The sequence below is a fragment of the Tachypleus tridentatus genome, chromosome 1 (genome assembly GCF_004210375.1).
Source record: "Tachypleus tridentatus isolate NWPU-2018 chromosome 1, ASM421037v1, whole genome shotgun sequence".
NCBI lineage: Eukaryota > Metazoa > Arthropoda > Merostomata > Xiphosura > Limulidae > Tachypleus > Tachypleus tridentatus.
The window spans coordinates 121445204-121457829 of NC_134825.1; the positions used below are offsets into that span (position 1 = coordinate 121445204).

The window sequence follows — 12626 nt, forward strand, 5'->3', positions numbered from 1 at the left end:
AAGTTGTAAATAACTTGGTAAACATGAAGCTCATTTTATGATATCAATTACCCACGAGCTACTCGCACGTGAAGCTTGGTTTGTGCGTATTATATTTTTCTCTAGAAATGTCTACTAGCATACAGTAAATTTAATATGAATGATAAATAACAACTAGTTTGCTATTAAATGTGTTTTATTACTAGTTTTAGTTTGGCTTAGAAGATGGTTAATAGATCTGCTATCCCTAAACATTATGTTAAAACCTTCTCCAACTTTTTCAACACATTAAAATACTTTCAGAGTTGTAGTATGTATACCGTCACGGTTACAATGTAGAGTGATATACAAGAATCCTGTTACAATAGGAGTAAAATGCTCAATCTGTTTAGAAATGATTTCTACTTTTATACTTCACAAACCAAAGCTACAAACATGTACTTTCCCCAACTGCACATACAGTAAAACCAATAATTTCAGGTGACTACAGTTTTTGTACAAAACAAGAAAAGGATAATATTCAATCCATCAAATTGAGAGCATTGGAAAAATATAACATTAAACATGAATTGTTAAACACATCAGTAGTTACTGTTTCTTTATGTATTAAAGTTTGTTATAGCTGACCATCCTGCAATGAGTCCATTATTTCATGATCCTAACTCCTACCCTCAAGAGAACTTGCAACTCTATTCACAAATGTGCATTAAAAACTTTATTTCAAAACAGAAACAAGCTATATAGCTAGGGATTTCCTCAATGTAAAAATTCACCACAAACAAAATGGTCATTCACATAGAAAAAAATATTTTACGAGGTGAAAAACCTGAATAACATTCAATTTTTACAACACACGCGTATTAGTAAAATGGTCTCTGTTGATAAGACAGATAACAAATGTACCTGGTGTTTCCTTTCAATTTCTAGTATAGGATCGCTCATGATTACCAAGACAACAGATGGATTCTGAAGTGATGTACATTTTCACATTTTCAAAATGAATATATCGCTTCCTGAAATTTATTTTCTCTTGAATCCTGAAATACAAGTTTTAAAATTACTTTTCATGCTGTTAATAAAATAAAAGTCACTGTTCAACATCTCGAGTTTCTCAGAAAAGATTAAATTATCAACAGTACTTTCAGTAGCAGAACTGACAAAAATAACGCTCATCATTGAAACCGTGGAATAAAACATCTTATACCTTTATCACAAAATAAACATCTTACTGTGGCTGAACTTTTATTAAAAGAAACTAATAACTGTGGTACAAAGTTAGAATTAAACTGCAACATTTGTTTTATGACTAATCATGATTTATTTTATAGGGGAAAAAAAGTTCTGTGCAGAATATTACCTCAGAAAAAGATCTTATATATTTTATTATGTAAAGAATTTAATATTTTATATAACATTAACCTTTAAAATGTGTCTTCACGAATATTTTCTTGTATTATTATAATGAAAAAAAAAGATTCATCCAATTCAAAAAAAAAAAAAAAAACCTTTGAAAAGGTTATATCAAATAATCCATCTCAAAATGGAGAGAAAACAGTAAAAAACAGCTTAATTACAAAACATTCATACCAATGAACACAAAGTTCTTTGGAACATGTTAGTTACAGTAATTGTTTGTCTTCTTTCAGTCAGTAAACACAAATTTCAAGTTTTACAAAGATTTAAAATGTACACTGGATTTGACTGTGAAAACACTGTCCTAAAATAATAAAACTCCCATCTGGAACAAATACAACTACTTCTCGAGTAATTTGACTGATCATACAACCTCTTTGAACTATGTTGAATTATTCACAGATTTCGTATTTCCCACATCCAATGCAGAGCATGGATCTTCACAAAATCTGTCTGACTTTCATGTACAAAACAATGGTTTTCACTGTAGTATTTAAAATCAACTAAACAAAAGAGATTTGTCTCTAAATATCTCAGGTTTGTTTTTGATGAACCACATAAAGTGTTAAGGTTAAAATCTGTTTATAACAAACATTTGAAATTTAATTTGCATAATCCCTAAAACTCTCCAAAGACTATTTCAAATGGTTGTTTTGAGTAAAACTTTATACTATTATTTTCTTTATCCTGACTATACTTGAGAATGGTCAGTTTGACTGATCACATAACCACCAAAAAAAGAAACAAAAAATCCCTTTTTACTCCTGAGAATCACTTTCTGATGTAACCATATAGCATTTGGTTAATATCTTCAAACTTGTAACTGTATAATGCATTGTTTTATTGACTTACTAACATTAACTAACCAATATTTATCATTGTAAGTTGTAAATAACTTGGTAAACATGAAGCTCATTTTATGATATCAATTACCCACGAGCTACTCGCACGTGAAGCTTGGTTTGTGCGTATTATATTTTTCTCTAGAAATGTCTACTAGCATACAGTAAATTTAATATGAATGATAAATAACAACTAGTTTGCTATTAAATGTGTTTTATTACTAGTTTTAGTTTGGCTTAGAAGATGGGAAAGCTGTGATTGGTTAATAGATCTGCTATCCCTAAACATTATGTTAAAACCTTCTCCAACTTTTTCAACACATTAAAATACTTTCAGAGTTGTAGTATGTATACCGTCACGGTTACAATGTAGAGTGATATACAAGAATCCTGTTACAATAGGAGTAAAATGCTCAATCTGTTTAGAAATGATTTCTACTTTTATACTTCACAAACCAAAGCTACAAACATGTACTTTCCCCAACTGCACATACAGTAAAACCAATAATTTCAGGTGACTACAGTTTTTTGTACAAAACAAGAAAAGGATAATATTCAATCCATCAAATTGAGAGCATTGGAAAAATATAACATTAAACATGAATTGTTAAACACATCAGTAGTTACTGTTTCTTTATGTATTAAAGTTTGTTATAGCTGACCATCCTGCAATGAGTCCATTATTTCATGATCCTAACTCCTACCCTCAAGAGAACTTGCAACTCTATTCACAAATGTGCATTAAAAACTTTATTTCAAAAACAGAAACAAGCTATATAGCTAGGGATTTCCTCAATGTAAAAATTCACCACAAACAAAATGGTCATTCACATAGAAAAAATATTTTACGAGGTGAAAACCTGAATAACATTCAATTTTTACAACACACGCGTATTAGTAAAATGGTCTCTGTTGATAAGACAGATAACAAATGTACCTGGTGTTTCCTTTCAATTTCTAGTATAGGATCGTTCATGATTACCAAGACAACAGATGGATCGCAAAGTGATGTACATTTTCACATTTTCAAAATGAATATATCGCTTCCTGAAATTTATTTTCTCTTGAATCCTGAAATACAAGTTTTAAAATTACTTTTCATGCTGTTAATAAAATAAAAGTCACTGTTCAACATCTCGAGTTTCTCAGAAAAGATTAAATTATCAACAGTACTTTCAGTAGCAGAACTGACAAAAATAACTTTCATCACTGAAACCGTGGAATAAAACATCTTATACCTTTATCACAAAATAAACATCTTACTGTGACTGAACTTTATTAAAAGAAACTAATAACTGTGGTACAAACTTAGGAATTAAACTGCAGCTTTTGTTTTGAGTAATCAGTGTATTTGATATGTAAAAAACTTCAATGTAGAATGTTACCTAACAAAGATCTTATGTTATTATGTGAAGTATTTAATGTTTCATATTACAAGCTTTTTAAACATGTGATACATCAGAATATTTTCTTATGTCATCTGACTGAAATAAAGATTCATCAAAACCTAATTAACAAGCCTTTGAAAAAGCTATAGTAGCTCACCTACCTTGAAATGGATGAAAGATTAAATAAAACAGCTTATTTGCAAAACATACACAGTGATAAACACAAACTATTGTACAACGATGTTATGATAACAGTTGTTTCAAAGTTTTCTTTCACTCAGTAAACATACATTTTAGGTTTGTAGAAAAACTAAATGTTTATTGAATTAGGCTGTGAAAGGAATCTCCTAAAATAAATTCCCAATTATAAAGAAATTAAATTACCTCAAATACTGAAAACAGAACAAATCTTAAAGATTTTACATCTAGGGTTTAGAGAATAAAATTTTCATCAAAAATGAAATGATTAATAATATAAAAAGAGATTTCACAAAAGGAAAACCTAAATTTTATTACAACATTCATTTCTATTTATATTTAAGTTGTAAAATGTTTTCTCTGATTATGTGGATAACAAACATACCTGGTGTTTCCGTTCAATTTATAATGTAGAATCATTCATGATTACAAAGACAACAGATGGATTCTGAAGTGATGTAATTTTACATTTTCAAATGAATATATCGCTTCCAGAAATTTATTTTCTCTTCAATCCTGAAATGCAAGTTTTAAAATTACTTCTCATGCTGTTAATATAATAAAAGTGTCTGTTCAACAACTCAGAGGTTAAATTATCAACAGTACTTTCAGTAGCAGAACTGACAAAAATAACGTTCATCATTGAAACCGTGGAATAAAACATCTTATACCTTTATCACAAAATAAACATCTTACTGTGGCTGAACTTTTATTAAAAGAAACTAATAACTGTGGTACAAAGTTAGGAATTAAACTGCAACATTTGTTTTATGACTAATCATGATTTATTTTATAGGGGAAAAAAAGTTCTGTGCAGAATATTACCTCAGAAAAAGATCTTATATATTTTATTATGTAAAGAATTTAATATTTTATATAACATTAACCTTTAAAATGTGTCTTCACGAATATTTTCTTGTATTATTATAATGAAAAAAAAGATTCATCCAATTCCAAAAAAAAAAAAACCTTTGAAAAGGTTATATCAAATAATCCATCTCAAAATGGAGAGAAAACAGTAAAAAACAGCTTAATTACAAAACATTCATACCAATGAACACAAAGTTCTTTGGAACATGTTAGTTACAGTAATTGTTTGTCTTCTTTCAGTCAGTAAACACAAATTTCAAGTTTTACAAAGATTTAAAATGTACACTGGATTTGACTGTGAAAACACTGTCCTAAAATAATAAAACTCCCATCTGGAACAAATACAACTACTTCTCGAGTAATTTGACTGATCATACAACCTCTTTGAACTATGTTGAATTATTCACAGATTTCGTATTTCCCACATCCAATGCAGAGCATGGATCTTCACAAAATCTGTCTGACTTTCATGTACAAAACAATGGTTTTCACTGTAGTATTTAAAATCAACTAAACAAAAGAGATTTGTCTCTAAATATCTCAGGTTTGTTTTTGATGAACCACATAAAGTGTTAAGGTTAAAATCTGTTTATAACAAACATTTGAAATTTAATTTGCATAATCCCTAAAACTCTCCAAAGACTATTTCAAATGGTTGTTTTGAGTAAAACTTTATACTATTATTTTCTTTATCCTGACTATACTTGAGAATGGTCAGTTTGACTGATCACATAACCACCAAAAAAGAAACAAAAATCCCTTTTACTCCTGAGAATCACTTTCTGATGTAACCATATAGCATTTGGTTAATATCTTCAAACTTGTAACTGTATAATGCATTGTTTTATTGACTTACTAACATTAACTAACCAATATTTATCATTGTAAGTTGTAAATAACTTGGTAAACATGAAGCTCATTTTATGATATCAATTACCCACGAGCTACTCGCACGCGTGAAGCTTGGTTTGTGCGTATTATATTTTTCTCTAGAAATGTCTACTAGCATACAGTAAATTTAATATGAATGATAAATAACAACTAGTTTGCTATTAAATGTGTTTTATTACTAGTTTTAGTTTGGCTTAGAAGATGGGAAAGCTGTGATTGGTTAATAGATCTGCTATCCCTAAACATTATGTTAAAACCTTCTCCAACTTTTTCAACACATTAAAATACTTTCAGAGTTGTAGTATGTATACCGTCACGGTTACAATGTAGAGTGATATACAAGAATCCTGTTACAATAGGAGTAAAATGCTCAATCTGTTTAGAAATGATTTCTACTTTTATACTTCACAAACCAAAGCTACAAACATGTACTTTCCCCAACTGCACATACAGTAAAACCAATAATTTCAGGTGACTACAGTTTTTGTACAAAACAAGAAAAGGATAATATTCAATCCATCAAATTGAGAGCATTGGAAAAATATAACATTAAACATGAATTGTTAAACACATCAGTAGTTACTGTTTCTTTATGTATTAAAGTTTGTTATAGCTGACCATCCTGCAATGAGTCCATTATTTCATGATCCTAACTCCTACCCTCAAGAGAACTTGCAACTCTATTCACAAATGTGCATTAAAAACTTTATTTCAAAAACAGAAACAAGCTATATAGCTAGGGATTTCCTCAATGTAAAAATTCACCACAAACAAAATGGTCATTCACATAGAAAAAAATATTTTACGAGGTGAAAAACCTGAATAACATTCAATTTTACAACACACGCAGATTAGTAAAATGGTCTCTGTTGATAAGACAGATAACAAATGTACCTGGTGTTTCCTTTCAATTTCTAGTATAGGATCGCTCATGATTACCAAGACAACAGATGGATCGCAAAGTGATGTACATTTTCACATTTTCAAAATGAATATATCGCTTCCTGAAATTTATTTTCTCTTGAATCCTGAAATACAAGTTTTAAAATTACTTTTCATGCTGTTAATAAAATAAAAGTCACTGTTCAACATCTCGGAGTTTCTCAGAAAAGATTAAATTATCAACAGTACTTTCAGTAGCAGAACTGACAAAAATAACTTTCATCACTGAAACCGTGGAATAAAACATCTTATACCTTTATCACAAAATAAACATCTTACTGTGACTGAACTTTATTAAAAGAAACTAATAACTGTGGTACAAACTTAGGAATTAAACTGCAGCTTTTGTTTTGAGTAATCAGTGTATTTGATATGTAAAAAACTTCAATGTAGAATGTTACCTAACAAAGATCTTATGTTATTATGTGAAGTATTTAATGTTTCATATTACAAGCTTTTAAACATGTGATACATCAGAATATTTTCTTATGTCATCTGACTGAAATAAAGATTCATCAAAACCTAATTAACAAGCCTTTGAAAAAGCTATAGTAGCTCACCTACCTTGAAATGGATGAAAGATTAAATAAAACAGCTTATTTGCAAAACATACACAGTGATAAACACAAACTATTGTACAACGATGTTATGATAACAGTTGTTTCAAAGTTTTCTTTCACTCAGTAAACATACATTTTAGGTTTGTAGAAAAACTAAATGTTTATTGAATTAGGCTGTGAAAGGAATCTCCTAAAATAAATTCCCAATTATAAAGAAATTAAATTACCTCAAATACTGAAAACAGAACAAATCTTAAAGATTTTACATCTAGGGTTTAGAGAATAAAATTTTCATCAAAAATGAAATGATTAATAATATAAAAAAGAGATTTCACAAAAGGAAAACCTAAATTTTATTACAACATTCATTTCTATTTATATTTAAGTTGTAAAATGTTTTCTCTGATTATGTGGATAACAAACATACCTGGTGTTTCCGCTCAATTTATAATGTAGAATCATTCATGATTACAAAGACAACAGATGGATTCTGAAGTGATGTAATTTTACATTTTCGAAATGAATATATCGTTTCCAGAAATTTATTTTCTCTTCAATCCTGAAATGCAAGTTTTAAAATTACTTCTCATGCTGTTAATATAATAAAAGTGTCTGTTCAACAACTCAGAGGTTAAATTATCAACAGTACTTTCAGTAGCAGAACTGACAAAAATAACGTTCATCATTGAAACCGTGGAATAAAACATCTTATACCTTTATCACAAAATAAACATCTTACTGTGGCTGAACTTTTATTAAAAGAAACTAATAACTGTGGTACAAAGTTAGGAATTAAACTGCAACATTTGTTTTATGACTAATCATGATTTATTTTATAGGGAAAAAAAGTTCTGTGCAGAATATTACCTCACAAAAGATCTTATATATTTTATTATGTAAAGAATTTAATATTTTATATAACATTAACCTTTAAAATGTGTCTTCACGAATATTTTCTTGTATTATTATAATGAAAAAAAGATTCATCCAATTCAAAAAAAAAAAAAAACCTTTGAAAAGGTTATATCAAATAATCCATCTCAAAATGGAGAGAAAACAGTAAAAAACAGCTTAATTACAAAACATTCATACCAATGAACACAAAGTTCTTTGGAACATGTTAGTTACAGTAATTGTTTGTCTTCTTTCAGTCAGTAAACACAAATTTCAAGTTTTACAAAGATTTAAAATGTACACTGGATTTGACTGTGAAAACACTGTCCTAAAATAATAAAACTCCCATCTGGAACAAATACAACTACTTCTCGAGTAATTTGACTGATCATACAACCTCTTTGAACTATGTTGAATTATTCACAGATTTCGTATTTCCCACATCCAATGCAGAGCATGGATCTTCACAAAATCTGTCTGACTTTCATGTACAAAACAATGGTTTTCACTGTAGTATTTAAAATCAACTAAACAAAAGAGATTTGTCTCTAAATATCTCAGGTTTGTTTTTGATGAACCACATAAAGTGTTAAGGTTAAAATCTGTTTATAACAAACATTTGAAATTTAATTTGCATAATCCCTAAAACTCTCCAAAGACTATTTCAAATGGTTGTTTTGAGTAAAACTTTATACTATTATTTTCTTTATCCTGACTATACTTGAGAATGGTCAGTTTGACTGATCACATAACCACCAAAAAAGAAACAAAAAATCCCTTTTTACTCCTGAGAATCACTTTCTGATGTAACCATATAGCATTTGGTTAATATCTTCAAACTTGTAACTGTATAATGCATTGTTTTATTGACTTACTAACATTAACTAACCAATATTTATCATTGTAAGTTGTAAATAACTTGGTAAACATGAAGCTCATTTTATGATATCAATTACCCACGAGCTACTCGCACGTGAAGCTTGGTTTGTGCGTATTATATTTTTCTCTAGAAATGTCTACTAGCATACAGTAAATTTAATATGAATGATAAATAACAACTAGTTTGCTATTAAATGTGTTTTATTACTAGTTTTAGTTTGGCTTAGAAGATGGGAAAGCTGTGATTGGTTAATAGATCTGCTATCCCTAAACATTATGTTAAAACCTTCTCCAACTTTTTCAACACATTAAAATACTTTCAGAGTTGTAGTATGTATACCGTCACGGTTACAATGTAGAGTGATATACAAGAATCCTGTTACAATAGGAGTAAAATGCTCAATCTGTTTAGAAATGATTTCTACTTTTATACTTCACAAACCAAAGCTACAAACATGTACTTTCCCCAACTGCACATACAGTAAAACCAATAATTTCAGGTGACTACAGTTTTTTGTACAAAACAAGAAAAGGATAATATTCAATCCATCAAATTGAGAGCATTGGAAAAATATAACATTAAACATGAATTGTTAAACACATCAGTAGTTACTGTTTCTTTATGTATTAAAGTTTGTTATAGCTGACCATCCTGCAATGAGTCCATTATTTCATGATCCTAACTCCTACCCTCAAGAGAACTTGCAACTCTATTCACAAATGTGCATTAAAAACTTTATTTCAAAAACAGAAACAAGCTATATAGCTAGGGATTTCCTCAATGTAAAAATTCACCACAAACAAAATGGTCATTCACATAGAAAAAAATATTTTACGAGGTGAAAAACCTGAATAACATTCAATTTTTACAACACACGCGTATTAGTAAAATGGTCTCTGTTGATAAGACAGATAACAAATGTACCTGGTGTTTCCTTTCAATTTCTAGTATAGGATCGTTCATGATTACCAAGACAACAGATGGATCGCAAAGTGATGTACATTTTCACATTTTCAAAATGAATATATCGTTTCCTGAAATTTATTTTCTCTTGAATCCTGAAATACAAGTTTTAAAATTACTTTTCATGCTGTTAATAAAATAAAAGTCACTGTTCAACATCTCGGAGTTTCTCAGAAAAGATTAAATTATCAACAGTACTTTCAGTAGCAGAACTGACAAAAATAACGTTCATCATTGAAACCGTGGAATAAAACATCTTATACCTTTATCACAAAATAAACATCTTACTGTGGCTGAACTTTTATTAAAAGAAACTAATAACTGTGGTACAAAGTTAGGAATTAAACTGCAACATTTGTTTTATGACTAATCATGATTTATTTTATAGGGGAAAAAAAAGTTCTGTGCAGAATATTACCTCACAAAAAGATCTTATATATTTTATTATGTAAAGAATTTAATATTTTATATAACATTAACCTTTAAAATGTGTCTTCACGAATATTTTCTTGTATTATTATAATGAAAAAAAAGATTCATCCAATTCCAAAAAAAAAAAAAAACCTTTGAAAAGGTTATATCAAATAATCCATCTCAAAATGGAGAGAAAACAGTAAAAAACAGCTTAATTACAAAACATTCATACCAATGAACACAAAGTTCTTTGGAACATGTTAGTTACAGTAATTGTTTGTCTTCTTTCAGTCAGTAAACACAAATTTCAAGTTTTACAAAGATTTAAAATGTACACTGGATTTGACTGTGAAAACACTGTCCTAAAATAATAAAACTCCCATCTGGAACAAATACAACTACTTCTCGAGTAATTTGACTGATCATACAACCTCTTTGAACTATGTTGAATTATTCACAGATTTCGTATTTCCCACATCCAATGCAGAGCATGGATCTTCACAAAATCTGTCTGACTTTCATGTACAAAACAATGGTTTTCACTGTAGTATTTAAAATCAACTAAACAAAAAGAGATTTGTCTCTAAATATCTCAGGTTTGTTTTTGATGAACCACATAAAGTGTTAAGGTTAAAATCTGTTTATAACAAACATTTGAAATTTAATTTGCATAATCCCTAAAACTCTCCAAAGACTATTTCAAATGGTTGTTTTGAGTAAAACTTTATACTATTATTTTCTTTATCCTGACTATACTTGAGAATGGTCAGTTTGACTGATCACATAACCACCAAAAAAAGAAACAAAAAATCCCTTTTTACTCCTGAGAATCACTTTCTGATGTAACCATATAGCATTTGGTTAATATCTTCAAACTTGTAACTGTATAATGCATTGTTTTATTGACTTACTAACATTAACTAACCAATATTTATCATTGTAAGTTGTAAATAACTTGGTAAACATGAAGCTCATTTTATGATATCAATTACCCACGAGCTACTCGCACGACGTGAAGCTTGGTTTGTGCGTATTATATTTTTCTCTAGAAATGTCTACTAGCATACAGTAAATTTAATATGAATGATAAATAACAACTAGTTTGCTATTAAATGTGTTTTATTACTAGTTTTAGTTTGGCTTAGAAGATGGGAAAGCTGTGATTGGTTAATAGATCTGCTATCCCTAAACATTATGTTAAAACCTTCTCCAACTTTTTCAACACATTAAAATACTTTCAGAGTTGTAGTATGTATACCGTCACGGTTACAATGTAGAGTGATATACAAGAATCCTGTTACAATAGGAGTAAAATGCTCAATCTGTTTAGAAATGATTTCTACTTTTATACTTCACAAACCAAAGCTACAAACATGTACTTTCCCCAACTGCACATACAGTAAAACCAATAATTTCAGGTGACTACAGTTTTTTGTACAAAACAAGAAAAGGATAATATTCAATCCATCAAATTGAGAGCATTGGAAAAATATAACATTAAACATGAATTGTTAAACACATCAGTAGTTACTGTTTCTTTATGTATTAAAGTTTGTTATAGCTGACCATCCTGCAATGAGTCCATTATTTCATGATCCTAACTCCTACCCTCAAGAGAACTTGCAACTCTATTCACAAATGTGCATTAAAAACTTTATTTCAAAAACAGAAACAAGCTATATAGCTAGGGATTTCCTCAATGTAAAATTCACCACAAACAAAATGGTCATTCACATAGAAAAAAATATTTTACGAGGTGAAAAACCTGAATAACATTCAATTTTTACAACACACGCATATTAGTAAAATGGTCTCTGTTGATAAGACAGATAACAAATGTACCTGGTGTTTCCTTTCAATTTCTAGTATAGGATCGTTCATGATTACCAAGACAACAGATGGATCGCAAAGTGATGTACATTTTCACATTTTCAAAATGAATATATCGTTTCCTGAAATTTATTTTCTCTTGAATCCTGAAATACAAGTTTTAAAATTACTTTTCATGCTGTTAATAAAATAAAAGTCACTGTTCAACATCTCGGAGTTTCTCAGAAAAGATTAAATTATCAACAGTACTTTCAGTAGCAGAACTGACAAAAATAACTTTCATCACTGAAACCGTGGAATAAAACATCTTATACCTTTATCACAAAATAAACATCTTACTGTGACTGAACTTTATTAAAAGAAACTAATAACTGTGGTACAAACTTAGGAATTAAACTGCAGCTTTTGTTTTGAGTAATCAGTGTATTTGATATGTAAAAAACTTCAATGTAGAATGTTACCTAACAAAGATCTTATGTTATTATGTGAAGTATTTAATGTTTCATATTACAAGCTTTTTAAACATGTGATACATCAGAATATTTTCTTATGTCATCTGACT

At 29.0% G+C, this 12626-nt stretch overlaps 1 long non-coding RNA gene and 4 other non-coding genes across 10 annotated transcripts in view; all 5 read right to left on the minus strand.

Annotated features, from left to right (window-relative positions):
* Positions 1–12626, minus strand: part of LOC143222549 (uncharacterized) — a 40049-nt gene that overhangs the window by 6405 nt on the left and 21018 nt on the right. For 3 of the 6 annotated variants that reach the window (XR_013012309.1, XR_013012307.1, XR_013012316.1), the window contains exons 13-18: positions 12077–12210; positions 9782–9915; positions 7511–7642; positions 6476–6609; positions 4206–4336; positions 3172–3305 (exon numbers count right to left, since the gene is read on the minus strand). This is a non-coding gene — a long non-coding RNA (uncharacterized LOC143222549). Of the gene's footprint in view, positions 1–882; positions 1017–3171; positions 3306–4205; positions 4337–6475; positions 6610–7510; positions 7643–9781; positions 9916–12076; positions 12211–12626 lie in introns of those variants that run through there. The other 3 variants (XR_013012318.1, XR_013012313.1, XR_013012311.1) reach the window with 3 other exon arrangements.
* LOC143233921 (small nucleolar RNA snR61/Z1/Z11) lies at positions 1088–1160 on the minus strand. The gene has a single exon (XR_013018407.1). It is a non-coding gene; the product is annotated as a small nucleolar RNA snR61/Z1/Z11 (small nucleolar RNA).
* Positions 4399–4468, minus strand: LOC143233894 (small nucleolar RNA snR61/Z1/Z11). Its single transcript, XR_013018375.1, has one exon. It is a non-coding gene; the product is annotated as a small nucleolar RNA snR61/Z1/Z11 (small nucleolar RNA).
* On the minus strand, positions 7705–7774 carry LOC143233895 (small nucleolar RNA snR61/Z1/Z11). The gene has a single exon (XR_013018378.1). It is a non-coding gene; the product is annotated as a small nucleolar RNA snR61/Z1/Z11 (small nucleolar RNA).
* LOC143233883 (small nucleolar RNA snR61/Z1/Z11) lies at positions 9988–10060 on the minus strand. Its single transcript, XR_013018373.1, has one exon. It is a non-coding gene; the product is annotated as a small nucleolar RNA snR61/Z1/Z11 (small nucleolar RNA).